The 16,704-nt window shown below is 37.9% G+C and overlaps 1 protein-coding gene and 1 non-coding gene across 2 annotated transcripts in view; both read left to right on the top strand.

The window, feature by feature from the left end:
- The first annotated feature begins 5 nt into the window (after positions 1-5).
- The window catches only part of UBE2D3 (ubiquitin conjugating enzyme E2 D3), a 73,045-nt gene continuing 56,346 nt past the window's right edge, over positions 6-16,704 (top strand). Inside the window, exon 1 of the mRNA XM_025384963.1 lies at positions 6-188. The gene's annotated coding sequence lies outside the window, so the exon portion shown is untranslated. The remainder of the gene's footprint in view (positions 189-16,704) is intronic.
- LOC112625643 lies at positions 9,861-9,965 on the top strand. Its single transcript, XR_003119723.1, has one exon. It is a non-coding gene; the product is annotated as a small nucleolar RNA U13 (small nucleolar RNA).

The following is a 16,704-nucleotide window of genomic DNA, read 5'->3' as shown; positions in this document are numbered from 1 at the left end:
ACGCTCGCGGCGGACTGCCGAGCCGCGGGAACCGGCGGGTAGCTAGGCCGTCCTCGGAATCTTGTATGAAGGTGGCCACCCTGTTGGGCCTTTAACGTCTGTAGATGCTGGAGACCCGCAGAAAGGATACTGTGTACGATGAGTTAAGCATGTGAGAGTGCTTTCTAACCGGAAAGTGCCTTTCAAAAGTGAGTCTCTTGCTGTCTCCACTTCGTCCCCTCTCGCCCCGCCTCTTCCCCTACAGTTTGGGTTCTGTGGCCCTAGGGTTGCATACTCGTCCTTGAGTATCCTCGCCCTACCCAGACCCCTGTGCCTAAGTTTACTCTTTCACCCCAAAAGCCAGGCTTAAAAAAATAAAAATTAAAATATTTTAACTAAACCAGGAACTGCTTACATCTCTGCCCCTTGGCAACTTAACTGCAGTCCTGGCTCCAAAACCTTTTCTGGTTTTTGCCACTCAGAGAAGATTCGTAGTAAGCCGATCGGGCGTGGTGACTCACGCCTGTAATCCCAGCACTTTGGGAGGCCGAGGCGGGTGGATCACGAGGTCAGGAGTTCGAGGCCAGCCAGGCCAAGATGGTGACACCCCGTCTCTACTAAAAATACAAAAATTAGCCGGGCGCGGTGGCGGGTGCCTGTCACAGCTACTCGGGAGGCTGAGGCAGGAGAATCGCTTGAACCAGGGAGGCGGAGGTTGCAGTGAGCCGAGAATGTGCCACTGCACTCTAGCCTGAGCGACAGAGCAAGACTCCGTCTCAAAAAAGAAAAACAAAACAAAGAGTCTAAAGTCTCATGTACTGTTTTCTTTATGTTGCAAGGCTTCTGCTAAAGTCTAGAGCAGGGGGTCCAATGTTATGGCTTCCCTAGGCCACACTGGAAGAAGAAGAATTGTCTTGGGCCACACATAAAATACACTAACACTAATAGTAGCTAATGAGCTTTTTAAAAAGAATCTCATAATGTTTTAAGAAAGTTTACAAATTTGCATTGAGTGGCATTCAAAGCCATCCTGTTGGGCAAGCTTGATCTAAAGTATTCCTGAAGGTTTTAATTTTTTTGTTGTTGTTACAAGGTCGCGCTCTATCGCCCACGCTGTAGTGCAGTGGTGAGATCATAGCTCATTGCAGCCTCTAACTCCTGCTTAAAGGATCCTTCTGCCTCAGCCTTCCAAGTAGCTGGGTCTGCAGGTGTGTGCTACCACACCCAACTAATTTTTAAAAATTTTGTGTGTATGTAGATGGAGTCCCATTATATCCACCCAGGCTGGATAGTTGTTTTTATTAATATCTCTAAAAGATTTGAAGGGTAGGAGGAGAAAATTTCAGTCCCTTGAAATAACTTTCTTGCTATGACTTTGTTTCATATTTTGGCTGAAGTCAAAATGTCTGAAGTCGTGCACTTGCTGATTGGATAATGTTTGTGATATCTTAATAACGTGCCTCATTATTTACAGTTCTACACTTAACTAACAACATGTAATAACGAACTGCTCATGGTCCAGTGTTTCATTGTGTATGACAGTGTAACAGCCAGTTATAATAAATACTTTTTATTTTTCCCCTTGGTATTTTTATTTTACAGTGAGAAAAGGAAGAAATTTTTTAAAGCAATCTTTTAGTCTCTGGACTGTATAAATTTAGTGTTTGTGATTGTCCTTCACTAAAAAAGAATAACTGTCAGGGCCGGGCGCGGTGGCTCACGCCTGTAATCCCAGCACTTTGGGAGGCCGAGGCGGGCGGATCACAAGGTCAGGAGATCGAGACCACAGTGAAACCCCGTCTCTACTAAAAATACAAAAAATTAGCCGGGCGCGGTGGTGGGCGCCTGTAGTCCCAGCTACTCAGGAGGCTGAGGCAGGAGAATGGCGTGAACCCGGGAGGCGGAGCTTGCAGTGAGCCCAGATCGCGCCACTGCACTCCAGCCTGGGCGACAGCTCGAGACTCCGTCTCAAAAAAAAAAAAAGAATAACTGTCAGTAATAGAGTTGACCGAAATCTAGATTAAATAATTTTCTATCATTATAACATGTTCAAAATTGTTAAAGTAAAATTTACAATGGAAATGCTACAAAGATGTTTAGATACATGTTCATGTTTTTGAGCTAGGGCAGTACAGAAGATGATATATACAAAGTGATGTTTAAAAGGTCGATGGATTTCCTTTAGAGAGCTTTAAGTTTGGGGGTAAACCCTGGAGCTTTTTTATCCTGAAGATGATGGAACTTGAATATCCTTGTCCTCTGGACTATTCTGTTAGCTGTTATCTTTAATCTCTGTGGATCTAATGTAGAAGCACCTTTGGGTACAACTGGATACCCTAGTTGAGGTAGGGGTAGGTTGGAAGTGGGGTGCATTAGGGGAAGAAAATCTTGGAAAAGGCCATTACCTATTCGTTTCTTCTCTTAGAGGATCTGTCATCTTGACAAGGGCAAGACGTGCTGTGTTGAGTTCATTTTTCCCCTTGGTATTTTAAACTGAGAAAAGGAATTTTTTAAAGCAACTTTACATTCTCTGGACTGTATAATTTTAATGTTTGTGATTGTTGTGCGTTAAGAATAAGACTTCCAAGCAGTTTTTCTTTAAAGAATTAAAAAATACATACCTCAATGGTATAACATAGTAAAATGCTCAAGTGCCAAATGTACAGTTCCAGGTAACCAACATCCACATCAATACATAGAATGTTCAACAGAGGCGTTTTTAAAAAGTGCCCCTTCTAACCACATCGACCACCATTACTATTATTCTGTATTGCTGTGCATGTTTTTGACCCTCACATAGAAGTAATTTTACAGTACGTAATTTTTTATGGCTGGCTTCCTTCCTCTTAGCAGTTTATTTGAATAGCTGGTTTGTTATTTTCAAGTAGAAAAAATGTAGTGAATGCAAGTCTATACGGATAAAACTTTTTTGGGAGGCCTTGAAATTCAGAGAACAGGTGTGGATCATATATTAGGTATTCTGATGCATTACATGAGCTATGCAAATGTATAAAAGGAGATAATTCCTAACTCCACCAATTTAAAAAATCTTATTATCCACTTAAAAGGAATATTTTCTTAAATTCCCTTTACTTAAAATTTAACTCCTGTTTTCATTTATATTTGTATTTAATTTCTACAACCCTGCCTTCTTGGCTGCACATGAAACATGGTCTAAAGATAACATTGCTCTAAATAGAAGTAATAGGCTTATCTGATCACCTTATGAGATAGTGTTTTTAGACTCCATCTTTAAAAGACATAAACTGTGGTCAGAAAAGTCAAGATAAAGTAAATACGTAAATACAGTTAAAGGAGTCATTATTTACTCTCAAGCACTTGAGTGAGGATCACTAATCCTCTGCCTGTCCTAGCTAGGCCCAAGACTTTTATTTCTTTCATGCTTTTATCCCATTAGGTCATCCAGTGCCCCAAATTCAAATATGATCATTAAGTTGATATAGCCCAAATCTCTATTTCCAGCCCAGATTTCTTTAGGCAATCTCAATTCTAGGAGTCTAATTCCAAATGCCTACTAGACTTCTCTTGACATCTTTGCCCACTGTGCTACTGGTTTGTTCATCAGTTTCACTGGTACATGTTTTCTGGAAAATACTACCTTGTTGGTTACATTCGTTGCTTATCTCTTCCTGTTGCTTATCTTCTAGTGAATATCTTTTTGTTTTTTTGTTTTTGTTTTTTTTTTTTGAGACAGTCTCTGTTGCCTAGGCTGGAGTGCAGTGGCGTGATCTCAGCTCACTGCAACCTCCACCTCCCAGGTTCAAGTGATTCTCCTGCCTCAGCCTTTGGTGTAGCTGGGACTACAGGTGCCCGCCACAACACCTGACTAATTTTTGTATTTTCAGTAGAGATGAGGTTTCACCATATTGGCCAGGCTGGTCTTGAAGTCCTGACCTCATGATCCACCTGCCTCTGCCTCCCAAAGTGCTGGGATTACAGGCGTGAGCCACCGTGCCTGGCCATGTATGTCTTTTTTTTATACTGAAATTTGTTTGGGTGTAGCCAAATTTATTCGTCTCTTTCTTTATAATTTGTGTTCTGGGAGTCTTGTTTAAGAAATCTTTTTCTACCCCTAAATCACAACGTATTCATCTGTGTTTTTGCTAAAACTTTTAAACTTATAGTCTTCATATTAGGGCTTTACTCTACCCAGTATTTACTTTTTGTGCTTGAGAAAGGGGTCTACTCTCATTTGTTATTATTTTACATACAAACAACTAATTGTTCTGGCACCATTTATTGAAGAGTTAAACTTGTTTTTGTGGTTTGTAATGTCACTTATCTCAAATCAGGTTTCTAAACATCCCTGGGTTGCTTATTCTCTTCCATTGCTGTATTTGTATAACCTCTATAACAATACCTTACTGTCATAATTACTACAACTATGTAAGTGTTAATATCTAGCAAGATAAGCTTCCCCACCTGTTTTCTTCAAATTGCATTGAGAATGTCTGACCCTTTTACTACTCTATGAATTTGAGTCCTCTTGTCAAGTTGTATGAAAAACTTAACTTTTTACTGAAAATTAATTAGGGCCTCAGTTTTCTTCTCTGTGATATGGTGATACCAGTGGTTATGACTAGATACAATTAATTTTGTAATATACTCAATGAATGGTTATTATCATTATCGTCTTTACCATCAATGAATGACCCTTTACTCTGGCTTTGAGACCCTAAATTCAGAAATTTTACCTCTGACCACAATCTCACATTCTGGTACATTTTTACTGCCACTAAACATTGATTTAGTTTTGAAATCCTCTCTTTTTCTATTCTGTTAGCCCATTCCTGGATTTATTTATTTTTCTCATTCCTCACAAAAGTTGTTCAAATCTTCACTATTCTACATTAATAATTATGTCTTCTATTAACATTACCAGGCTTATTTTGAACTCAGATGACCTTGATTTTTAGTTACCAGAGAAGCTTTTTTCACCATCATCTCTACTTGGTCATAATCCCTTCTATACTTAGCTTTTGTTCTGTTCTCCAAATCTAACTGCTCCCTGTATTCTAGAGCTGAATCCCTTTAAGACCTTGCTCCATCAGTTACTTCTCAAATTTTCATTTTTTTGTTCTTTACTGGCCCTATAAATTGTTGATTTCCAGGCTTTTAGATTTCATCAGCCAATAAATTTTTAAATTGGGAAGCCAAGATAGGTTTAGCAATTTTTTATTTGGTCAAGAAAGGGCATTTAATAACAATATAACAAAACACTACTACCGTCTACTTAGTGCAAGGAATTACATACAGCATTATAGTTAAGACTGTAGACTCTTGGAGCCACACTGTTTGGACTACAATTCTGATTCTACTAGGATAAATTATATAACTTGTAAAAATGTAGGTAATACCTACATCTTAAGGATGTATTGTGTATATGCACTGAATTAAGACATAGATAGCAATTAAAACAGCAGCTGGCACATATACATGCATAGTTAGTATGATATTTCATCTTTTTTTTTTTACCTCATTAAAAACTCATCTTTTTTATTATTAGCTGCACCTTGTTTTTTTCACAGTGGTTGGTCTAGATCTACATGATCAATGTAATTATGTAATGTGTCAATGCTAATAACATGGATATTGAGTATGTCAGATTGTTATTAATATAAAATGCTTAAAGGAACCCCATGCAGATTTCTGGAGCTCTTTCTCTAGATGGTTTTTTGACCCCTCCAAGTCTCATATTGAAATTTGATCCCAGCTGGGCACGGTGACTCACGTCTGTAATCCCAGCACTTTGGGAGGCTGAGCCGGGCAGATCACTTGAGACCAGGAGTTCAAGAGCAGCCTGGCCAATATGGTGAAACTCCGTCTCTACTAAAAATACAAAAATTACCCAGGTGTGGTGGCATACACCTGTAACCCCAGGTGGCTGAGGCACGAGAATCACTTGAACCCAGGAGATGGAGGTTGCAGTGAGCTTGTAACACTGCAACCAGCCTGGGTCACAGAGTGAGACTGTCTCAAAAAGGAAGAAGAAATTTGATCCCCAGTGTTGTAAGTAGGGCCTAGTGGGAGGTGTTTGGGTCATGGGGGTGGTTCCCTCCTGAATGCTTTGGTACAGTCTTTGTGATAATTAGTCCTTACTCTGTTTGCTCCTGTGAGAGGTGGTGGTTAAAAACAGCCTGGGGTCAGGCGCGGTGGCTCACATCTGTAATCCCAGCACTTTGGGAGACCAAGGTGAGCGGATCACCTGAGGTCAGGAGTTCAAGACCTGACTGGCCAACATAGTGAAACCCTGTCTCTACTAAAAATACAAAAATTAGCTCAGTGTGGTAGCACATGCCTGTAATCAGTCCCAGCTACTCGGGAGGCTAAGGCAGGAGAATCGCTTGAACCTGGGAGATGGAGGTTGCTATGAGCCGAGATTGTGCCACTGCACTCCAGCATGGGCAACAGAGTAAGACTGTCTCAAAGAAAGAAAGAAAGAAACAAACAAAAAACAAAGAGCCTGGGCACCCCCATACCGCTAACTCCTGGCCTTTCTCTCTTGCAATGTGAACTGTGTATTCATGGGCTCCTCTTGCCTTCTGCCCTCAGTGTAAGCGGTCTGAAGATTTCACAAGAAGCAGATACTGGCATCATGCTTCTTGTACAGCCTGCAGAACCATGAGCCAAATCTCTTATTTAAATAAATGACCCAACCTCAGGTATTCCTTTACAGCAACTCAAACAGACTTGAGACACATACTACAAAAGTTAAATGTACTGGATTTCTTAATAGTACCTCTGGAAGTTAAAGGGCAATTCTTAAAATATCTGAATAAAAATTACCTATAATTTAGATTTCTATACCAATCCAAACTAAGAACCCATTGTGAAACTATAAAAAAGTCATTTTCAAACCTAAAAGATTTTAAAAATACACAATCTACACATTCTCTTCTCAAAAGGCTAATGGAGGATGTGTTCCACCTAAATGAGGAATAAACTAAGAAAAAGTAGGACATTTGATCAAGGTATAAGAAACCCAAAATAAGAGAAAGGTAAAAGGAATCACAGATTGATAGATTGGAAAAGTAGATGAAATTAATGGAATAACTAATATGCTTTAACAAATTAAGAGGATACTTACAGTGGACTATAGGTTGGGGTTAATGATTATATGAGAAGCTAATCAATTTTTTAAAAAAAGAATTATTAAATCTGTCTATTCAACATTTTAAAGAGATAAACTTTTTTATTAGAACATTTTGATTTTGGTGTTTGGTGTTCTTACTTTCCCTTTGTGTATAAGGAACTACATTTGGAACTGCCTTGCCTTAACCCCACAGTTTTAAGAGGAAGTCCAGCAAACTAGAAATAAATAGAAAACTAAAGAAACAAAACTGGGATCTGGAAATTAATAACATGGCGAAACTATTTTGAAATCACCTACCATAACACTTTGTGGTACTAAAAACTAGCAGTGTATAGAATTATCTATATAACCAAGGTGGGAGGATCACCTGAGGCCAGAAGTTCAAGGTTACAGTGAGGTATGGTTATGCCTCTGCACCCCGGCCTGAGCAACAGAGCAAGACCCTGTCAGTCAATCCATAATAAATAAATAAACAAGCAAACACAGGATAGAATAGAGTGAGCTCTGAAGAAACCTTTTCTTTCCTATAATTCTATAAGTATATACTGACATACCACTTTTGCAGTCATTGACTAGACGAAGATTATGGTTACAAAGCAAATACATGATATACATAATTGTATATGCATATGTGCATAATTAAAAGCTTAATTCCATAGATCTTTGAAGTTTCTTTTTCTATTTTGGAAGCCATCTTTTTTGCCTTAGAAATTTCATGGTTACTATAATCTGCATATATAGTCATTAAATAATAAAATAAGACAGATTCTTACTTACCTCAGAAGTTTATGGAACTAGCTACTCCAAGCACTGATGAACTAGGCATTAAGCAGGAACCTGTATAATGCTTTGAGATATTGTAGTTGTGCACGGAATAAATGTGAGATTTAATAATGTTACCTTATATATTTAACTGTTTTGTTTTTATTTTGCCTCTGAGCTAGTAAACTCAGAGATAGCATTTTGTGTGAAATAATACTATTCAGATAAAAGGCACCCTGACTGACATCAGCAAGTTGGTGGATTAGTAGGTTCCAGCCCTCAAACCCTGCAGAAATACCAAATACCGCTTGGGAGCCTGGGAGATCTGCTAAGAGGTTCTAGCACCCCAGTAGAATGAAAAACTCAAGAATAGACACACTGAAGAGGGTAAGAAGCAGAGTTTCACTTTACCTACATCCTTCTCCTCCAAGGCAGCAGAGTTGGCCCATGAGTTCTCCCAGGAAGGAAAGTAAGAGTCAAGTGAGTGCCCAGCTTCCCTAGCCTTGCATGGTGCCACCCAAAAGGCTCACTTCTGTTTTTCCCTATCCAGAATACTGAGGGACTCTTCACAGATGAATAGTCTAGGAATAGCTAGGAAAAGGGAAAAGAAGCAGAGGCTCATAGCAACCAACACATGATTCTTCAGAGCCAGATGTGGAGTCTACTAACTGGCTTGCAGACTCCACCATAGGCTCACCCATGAGCCCTACAGGACACTTCACCTGCAGAACCCCTCAACTAGCTGACAGGCACACCCAACACTCCATGCACCCATCCACTAGCCAGCAGCCCACCCTCCCCTGCAGATAGTGTATGCAGGCCCCGGCAGGTAGTACACAGATATCAGCAACTGGCTCCTACTGGATTGGAAGAAGGCACACAACCTTGAACACTCTGGGGCACTGCACTAGAGAAAATAAAAGGAGGTTCTCAGCACCTAGTCTAGCTTTGTGAGATTGAAAGAAATCACACAATCCTAAGACTTCCCCTCCCAAGATAGAACAAGAGGAGTGGAGTGGGCATATCCATAGAAAAGGTCTGAGAGACCTTCAGAATCTCTAGTCAGGCTGACTGGTGAATGTCTTTCCCTTCTGAAGCTAGTCAGTAAAGACAGGAGGAAGTGATTATTTCTTCAAATGCAAAGGTAGAAGGCAAGGCTTAAAGGATCACGCACACGCCAAGAAAACATGACAACCAAAGGAAGAAATTAAAGTTCTAGCAGTTGACCCCAAATAAACAAAGACCTATACATTACCTGATAGAGAATTATTCAGAACACTCATCTTGAATCTCAGTGAGCTAAATAAAATCAGGAAAACAATACATGAACAAATGAGAATTTCAACAAAGAAACCATTGAAAAATCTAATTCTGGCTGGGCACGGTGGCTCACGCCTGTAATCCCAGCACTTTGGGAGGCCAAGGCAGGCAGATCATGAGGTCAGGAGATTGAGACCATCCTGGCTAACACGGCGAAACCCCGTCTCTACTAAAAATACAAAAAAATTAGCCAGGCGTGGTGGTGGGTGCCTGTAGTCCCAGCTACTTGGGAGGCTGAGGCAGGAGAATGGCGTGAACCCAGGAGGTGGAGCTTGCAGTGAGCTGAGATCGCGCCACTGCACTCCAGCCTGGGCGACAGAGTGAGACTCCATCTCAAAAAAAAAATCAAATTTTGGAACTAAAGAACACAATAACTGAACTGAAAAATTCAAAAGTGAGCTTCAGTGGCAGATTCAGTCAAGCAGAAGGAAGAATCAGTGAACTTGAAGACAGACCATTTGAAATTATCCAGTCAAAGGAACAAAAAGAAAAAAGAATGAAGTAAGCCTACAGGACTCTAAACCAATATGCACATTATAGAAAGCAGAGAAAGAGAAAGGAGGCAGATAGCTTATTTAAAGAAATAATAGCAGAAAACTGCCCAAATCTGGGGAGGAAAATGAACATCCAGATCCATGATTCCCAAAGAATTCCATGTAGATTGAACATAAAGGTGTCTTCACTGATCTTTTTTGTGGTTCATAAGCATGATGATTGGGTTTTCATGCCATTGTGTGAGATATGCCTTTCTCAGACCTTGCTAAAACACTGGCACAGTACCTATCTGATATGAACAATTTTTCACTGAGACACATTATAATCAAATTGTCAAAAGTTAAAGAATTTTGAAAGCAGCAAGAGGAAAGCAACTTGTCATGTACAAGGGAGCTCCTATAAGACTTTCACTGGGTTTTTCAGCAAACCTTGCAAGCCAGAAGAGAATGGGATGATATAGTCAAAATATTGAAAGAAAAAAAAGCCTGCCAACTAAGAATAATTTACCAACAAAGCTGTCATTCAGAAAAGGAAAGATGAAGACTTTTCCAGAAAAACAAAAGCTGAGGGAGTTCATCACCACTAGACCTGCCTCACAAAAAATGCTTAAATTGAAACTAAAGTTGAAGTACTTCAAGTGGAAACTAAAGGACGCTAATTAGCAACATGAAAATGCGAAAGTGTAAAACTCCCTGGTAAAGGGAAGGATAGAGTTACATTCAGAATATTCTTAATACTGTAATGTAATGGTGGTACATAAAATCATTTTAAATTCTGAGTTAAAAGTATTAAAAACAACTATAGCTACAGTAATTTATTAATTGATGCACAATATGAAAATGTACATTTTGACATAACAATGTGGGAGAGGATAGATGAGTTAAAGTGTAGAGTTTTTGTATGAGATCTAAGTTGTCATTAGCATAACTGATTAGAATGTATCCCCAAACTAATTGTATTATATACAATATATACAGCTTTACATGTCAACCATACCTTAATAAAGTAGTTACTTTTTAAAATTACCATGCTCTTTCCAGAACCATTACTGTATGATTTATAGTGAGTAACTTGGAAGCTTTTACTACATTATCAATGGATATAAATAGAATATTTTTTAAAATTGAAAATGAACTCACCTTGTGTAGTTTCTGAACATCTTCATTTGATACTCCTAGAGATGCCAAACCTATTTCTTGTGAAAATTGAGCAAGGAAATACCAGGATCCACAAGTAGTGGAACACGTCCCAAGAGTTCAGCACACGTGTCTCTGACCAGAAAAACATCACAAAGAACCATTATACAAGAAGCCTTAAACTACCTCTGGTGGTAGAACAAAATTTAAAATCCCAAATATAACCTTGTTACTATAATAACAATACTTTTAAGTCTGAATTTCAGATTCATCTTATAATCAGCATTTTGAGCTGTATGATACACACTATTTTAATAAAATAGCCACTACTATTTTCAGTTGCTTACTATATGCCAAATCATGGTGTTTCATTATGTACATTATGTGTTTTAATAAAGACAAACTTAAAGAATTAAAGTAACTTATTAGTGCAAGATCCTATAGAGCAGACCACTGCCTATTTTTGTAAATAAATTTTTATTGGAATATGGATACACTAACAAAAGAGATTAAAGGCATCCAGTAATAACTTGGTAATGGCTGATCTTTTAAGAAAATACAGGCCGGGTGCAGTGGCTCACACCTGTAATCCCAGCACTTTGGGAGGCCAAGGCGGGCAGATCATGAGGTCAGGAGTTCGAGATCAGCCTGGCCAATGTGGTGAAACCCCATTCTCTACTAAATACAAAAAAATTAGCCAGGTGTGGTGGTGCACGCCTGTAATCCTAGCTACTCAGGAGGCTGAGGCAGAAGAATTGCTTGCACCCGGGCAGCAGAGGTTGTAATGAGCTGAGATCGCACCACTGCACTCCAGCCTGGGCGAGGGAGTGATATTCCGTCACACACACACAAAAAAATAAAATTGAATTAAAAGTGTATATATATATATATAACAGAAATCTGGAAATAAGAACATAAATAAAACAATACAGTACATGCATTTCCTGGTCCCTCTGTGTCATGTTAACTTTAAAAAATATATATATTCAGCATGTTATGGCTATTAGCATCTTTTCAGCCACATTTGCTTTTGTTCTCATAATTTTTATGCATATTTTTTCCTGCTTTTGATTTTTGACACATGATTTCTTTATATTAGAAACTATAAATTCCACTCAGTAATTTTTAATGTGAAATTTTCTTAGGTATTAGCAAACCTATTCAAAGTAATTTTATTTGCTACCATAGTATTGCCTTTAATTATTTTATGTTTGGACCATAACAACAGTCTACCAAATATGTGACCTCTAGCCTCCAACTTTAAAATATCCTCTACAAAGCTTTAAGAATAGTTTTTCTAAAGGAAGTTTTTTTCAAAGACTTTCTAGAGAATAGCTTTAAATTTACAGAAGAATAGGGCAGAAAATACAGATTCCTGTATGTCACCCTCTGTAACCCAAACACACACCATTTCTCCTATTAATATCCCGCATTATTATGGTACATTTGTCACAACTGATGAACCAATACTGCTACATTATTAACTAAAATCCATAGTTAACCTTAGGGGTCACTCTTTGTGCTGTATAGTTTTATCAGTTTTGACAACTGCATAATGTCATGTATCCACCATAATAGTACCACACATAATCATTTTATTACCCTATAAATGCCCTATGCTCCACCTATTTACCCTTATCTACCTTATACCCCTGGGTAACCAATTATCTTTTGTCTCTGTAGTTTTGCCTTCTAAATAAAATTTTTCCTGATATTTAAAACCTCAGTCTCTGGAGTAGGGCCATATGTGTGAATGAAGAAAGCAAATTGTAGAAAGTATATATAGTATCCTATTTATAAATTTTAAAAGTTACATGTATTTGATTATACATAGAACATTTCGGGAAGGATACCTAGAAAAATGATAACTTCTGAGGAAAGGAGGAGAGGCAGTGGATGAGGCCTTTTACTTTCTATTATCCTATTTTGTTTGAATTTCTTTCCATATACGAATATTACAATTTAAAATATTTTAATTATCAACCTAAAAATATCTCTGGATAAAAAGGTTTTTTTCAAAGCATGAAAGCACTAGAAAGCACAAAGGAAAAGTTCTAGAGATTTTAACTGCACAAAAATAATAAAATTCTGTACCTCAAAAGCATCATAAAATCCGATCCATCTGCTATTTATGATGTTCTTTATTGTTTTATTTTTTATTTATTATTATTTTTGAGACAGTCTTGCTCTGTTGCGAGGTGGGGGTGCAGTGGCGCAATTTCAGCTCTATGCAGCCTCTGCCTCCCAGTTTCAAGAAATTTTCGGTGCCTCAGCCTTCCGAGTAGCTGAGATCACAGGCTTGCACCACCATGCCTGGCTAATTTTTGTATTTTTAGTAGAGACAGGGTTTTGCCATGTTGGCCAGGCTGGTCTCGAACTCCTGGGCTTGAGTGATTTGCCTGCCTTGGCCTCTCACAGTGCTGGCAGTACAGGCGTGAGCCACCACCCGGCTATGTTACTTATTTTAGCTCATATTTTTCCACACCTAATAATCTCACATGACTTTATGATTTCTTGTTCACTCTTCACATATTACCAACCTCACTGCAACCCTGCATCTTTTTGGCTCTAATTTTAGGATGGGTTTCATTTTAAAATGGCAACCCTTTCATCAATCCCAATCTACCTACTCTGCATTGTTTTTGTAGTAAATATTACTTTCTAAAATTGTTTATTATTTAGTTATTTGTATGTTTTTGTCTCTGTCCCCCTTGCCATGTCCCACATGAACAAAATTTTTCACCTATCTTTTTCACTGATGAATCCTTAGTACCTGACACTTGGTAGGTATTCAGTAAAAAATTGTTAAATGGGCTGGGCACAGTGGCTTATGCTTGTAATCACATCACTTTGGGAGGCCAAGGCAGGATGACTGCTTGAGGCCAGGGGTTTGAAGCAGCCTGGGAAACGTTGCAAGACCTCCTCTCTATAAACAAATTCTAAAAATTAGGTGGGTGTGGTGGCACACACCTGTAATCCCAGCTAGCAAGGAGGCTGAAGCAGGAGGATTGCTTGAGCCCAAGAGTTCAAGGCTGCATGAAGTGAACTATGATTCCTCCAGCTTGGGCAACAGAGTGAGACCCTGTATCTTTACAAATTGTGTTGAATGAATAATTGAGTTATTAAAATTATTGGTATATCCTATTCTACTTCTGTTGGTATATGTTGTGAAATTTGTTGTGTTTGATGGTGATCATACTCCTTAGGTGTCTAGATATTTTGGTTCATGAGCCGTGTTCTCCTAGTGTTATCTACTACCCCTTCTAATAATGGATACAAAGGTAGAACAAAATGGCAGACCCTAGTTTTTATCCCTTCCCACAGGTTTAAGGAGCAGAAAGCAAGAGCTCTAGACACCACAGAACTGATGCTCTCTCTTTGCTACTATTTCTTTAGTAAGGATCTGTGTTGAAATCCACAATCCAGCAGCAGAAGGCTGTTATAATTTATCAAAATTCTGGCAGCAGGGAAGGAGTAGAGAGGTGAATGCCCCAATATTCTATAGTATCTGGTCAGCCCCACTTTTTCATTGGCAACTCACTTCAACAGACCCTTTATCTAATCCTACAGGAAGCCTGATCTGTTGCCGGTGATTTCTGTAGCAATCAGTAGTTTGGCACTGATTGTCCCACATAGCAAAGTGAGGCATGGCAAAACAGTATTTCAGAACTTACTCCTAACACTAACTATGGTTTCCTCTTAGTTTTTTATCTTATTCCTCAAGCTTTTGCTTCTTTCTTCTTTCTGTCATTACCCAGGGTTGATTTGGAGGGAGGAAGACAACAGCCTTTACTAGTTTTTCATTTTTTCAGGAACCATATGTAAGAAACTCACTTTAAATATAAAGACATAGACAAGTTAAAAGTAACTGAAGAAAAATCTGCCATGCTAAAACTAATAAAAAGAAAGCTGGAATTGCTATATTGTCAGACAAAGCAGATTTCACAAAAAGGAAAACTGTCAGGGATAGAGAGAAGCATTACATAAGGATAAAGAGGTAAATTCTCCAAAAAGATATAACAATCTTTAACATATATGCACCTAACAGCATTAAAATGTATAAGGCAAAAACTGATAGAACCACAAAGAGAAATAGACAAATCTTGTATCACAGAGACTTCAATATCTCTCTCTCAGTAATTCATCCAGCAGGCAGAAAATCAGTAAAAACTGAACTGTAGTATCATTAATCTACTGGATCTAGTTGACATTTATAGAATATTTCATGTAAGAACAGCAGAATATACATTATCCTCAAAAATATACATATTTGTCAATATAAAAATAAACTTTGTTTGCAAAAAACATCTAAACGAAATTAATAGATACACAACAAATTTAGAAAAATATTTGCAAGGAGGTTTAATCAGGGAACTCAGGAATTACATCAAGGGAACAGGCAATTCAACAGAAGAATAGATGGGCAAATAATATTAATTCAGAGAATAAATCCAAATGTGAAAAGAGGCTCAGAATCAGGAGAAATCAGGAAAATGCAAATTAAAATAAGATGCCAATTAGTCTAACAAACTGACAATTTTTTTTAAATTCAACTAAAACTTACTGAGTGCCTAATATGGGACAGACACTGAGCCAAGCACACCTCTAGTGTTCAGAAAGTACTGTGAAGTGGATCTTACCCCTTTTATTCAGTCGATGGAAGTAAGGATCATAAAACTCACATAGGGGAAATTGAATTCACTTTATAGGAGCTATTTTTCTTTTCTTTTTGAATAGTTCATTCAAATAGTGTATGTGCAGAGAGAGGTTTTGAGTTTCAGTCTTCCCTGTGATCTCCTGTTCACCAATTTCTCCTGCCAACACCACTTATCCCATTACTACTTTTATTAGTTTCTTGCATACCTTCCCAGAGATTTTATAGAAAAATACAAATTTATATTATTCTCCATTTTAAAAATAAAGATAACAATATATACACTGTCCTACATATGTTAGTTTACAATATATCTTAGAATTTTATGTAACTCCATAATGAGTTTCCTTATCTTTTAATGGCTGCTTAGTATTCCACTACATGAATGCCAGAACAGATTTATTTTACTAGCCCTTATGATGGACCTGGGCATTGTTTTCAGTCTTCAGCTTTTAAAAGCAGTATCATTGAATAATAATGTACATAATTTTGTCTCACACGTTCAAGATATCTGCTGGATAAATTCAGAAAAGAGATTGCTAAGTTAAAGATGTGTGTTTGTGTGTGTATAATTTTGACAGATATTGCCAAATTTCTCTCCGTAGGTGCTGTATAAACAGATGAGAGTGCCCCCACAGCATTGTTATTAGAGTATGTTATTCAAACTGTTGGATTCAGGGCTAATAAGTGGAAATGTTTAATCTCAGTAAAATTTTACTATTTTTTCTCCTGTCACAAGTGAGGTGAAACATCTTTTCAGACTGGGAAAAATGTTAAATGACCAATAGCAACTATGGCTGGTGAGGGGTCCAAGTAAAAGAGTATTGTTATAGATAGCTGGCATAAATGTGAAATTTTTCAACCTATTTGTAAAACAGTCTGGCAACCTGTATTAAAATTTTTTAAGCTACAAATATCTTTTGTCCTTGCTATACCATTCTTGGGAATCTGTCCTATAGAAATAAAATACATAAGGTTCTATTCACAAAAATACTCATAGTGGAAAAAAGGGTAACAAAGTGAAAGCTATCAGTAGGAAAATGGCAGAATAAATTACAACTCCTGCATCCTATAAAATATTATATAGCTATCAAAAGGAATGAATTCAAGTTGAATGAGTTGTCATTTCCAGATATTGCTAAATGAGAAAAAAGATGGAGAAAAGTGTAGGATCTCAATCTGTAAAACAAAATATATCATCAATACATATACAGATGTTCACATATCTGTGTGTGCACATACAG

The sequence above is a fragment of the Theropithecus gelada genome, chromosome 5 (assembly GCF_003255815.1).
Source record: "Theropithecus gelada isolate Dixy chromosome 5, Tgel_1.0, whole genome shotgun sequence".
NCBI classification, from domain to species: domain Eukaryota; kingdom Metazoa; phylum Chordata; class Mammalia; order Primates; family Cercopithecidae; genus Theropithecus; species Theropithecus gelada.
The sequence above is the reverse complement of the archived record's forward strand: the minus strand, read 5'-3'. Positions and strand labels throughout refer to the sequence as shown.